Here is a 1,926-nt window from a genome sequence, read left to right on the forward strand (position 1 = left end):
CCAACTCTTACTCAAGTGCTTTTCCCAATACCCCAAGTTGGGTATTTATAGGGAAATGCAAGAGTGTGAAAAGCTCTCCTATCAATGTGGTAGAATTTGATTTTCCCATTTTATTTCAAAACTAAAATAAAATTAATAATCAAACTAATAATAAATCAACAAGTGGCAAGCCCATAAGGAAGAGTAGGTGAGGACCATTTGGAGGAGGGGGGGAACCAAACTTGCCCCCCACTCTAGCTCCCATAACCGGCCACCTCCCTTTCTATTCCTCTGATTGAGTTCGGCCACATGGCAGCTCACTTTGGCACCCATGGTTGCCTTGCGGGCTGCCATGGTGCGGTTGAGAGGCTTCGGCCCACCTCACTTGCGCCCAAGACCGTGGGCTGCTAGCTGCCACGGCCTAGCAAGCCACGCACCAAGTGTGCGGGCTGCTAGCTGTCGTATGCTAGAACAGCCACGCACACTAGTGCTAGCTGCTAGCTGCGGTATGCTAGCTTAGCCTCGCACTTGGTGCGGGCTGCTAGCATTTGTCGCGCCCCTAGCACTCGGTTTTCCGATGCTAGGGGTATTTTGGTCATTGTTGATTTATTATTATTTTCACGTCTCGTCTTTTACTATTTTCGACTCGACTTCCGACACTCGGTTTCGTCGCTCCAACTCGAATTTCCGACATCTAAATATTAATTACTCGGTCGACTTATTAATTAATTCCTAATTAATTCGTCGCTTCGACTCGTTAGTTGCTTGGGTGTGACCCGAAGGGTTCAGTCAAGATTAAGCTGTAATATTAATTATGCATTAATATTACTGATCAGAAGCGGCCTCCACCCATGCATTCTGATCACTTGACCTTACTGAAAAATTAGCTTTCTAATAATTTCGAACCCCCTATCGGAATAATACACTTGTTCAAAGGACACTATTCCTTTCAGTTAACTGGCTGGGCAGACGGGCAAAAAGGGACTGTTTGGGAAATGACACACTCAGATTTTCTCTCTCTACAAAATCTTGACTTTCTCTCTCTAGACTTTTTTGGAAACGTCCAAAAATGAGGGGGTAAAAGATGTATTTATAGAGGGGTAAATATAGGAGCATTCCCGTAATTTCCCCATAATGTGAATAGTTAAAATTCACAGTCAAATTCATTCAACCAGTGGCAAAGTGACACGTGGCGTGCCATGTCACATCTGTGAGGGGCAAATGTTTTGGGTAAATATTACCCATGACAAGCGGCTCAGCCAGTAGACGACACGTGTCAGCCCAGGATAAATCCAAAGTGGAAATATCCCTATTTAACACGTGGCACACCCAGAGTTCGGGAGAAAAGACGGCCTTTAAGGCCTAAGTCCCGAGAAACCCACAATGCGGCGCAACCCATCAGAAAGGTCAAAGTGACCTAAGAAAGGGCACATTTACCAATGACCCTGTAAATAGGGAGATTCCGCTCATTTTGGGGACACGTTCATTTATTACCGCATACACACAACTCTAACATCAGAGAATTCACCTGATCTCGGAATCCGAGAAGATCTCACCTTTACCATTTCCGCATTTTTACTTTCTTCGACCGATACTAACTTGATCCTCGGAGGCGGAGCTCTTAACAATCGGAGTCTCCATGTTTTGCAGGTACAGACCACACCGGACTAGTCTTAGTAACGTAACTCTCTCGAGGGACCAAAAAACACCCAAAATAATTGTGAAAAAGAAAGATCTAGTAGACCAAATTGAGCATGGGTAAACTTATGATTCATGCTAAATATCCCTTAAACCCTACTTGGGAGAAAGGCATGAACGAGGTTTATGAGTTTTCTTAAAACTCATTGGCGACTCCTTATTAGTTTCTTACAAAAAAGCGTAATGATAGGATCAACTCTAATTCAAGGTCCCCCAAAGAGTCAGGATTTCAAATCCTAACACACCCTA

The sequence above is a fragment of the Chenopodium album genome, chromosome 15 (genome assembly GCF_948465745.1).
Source record: "Chenopodium album chromosome 15, dcCheAlbu1.1, whole genome shotgun sequence".
Lineage (NCBI taxonomy): Eukaryota > Viridiplantae > Streptophyta > Magnoliopsida > Caryophyllales > Amaranthaceae > Chenopodium > Chenopodium album.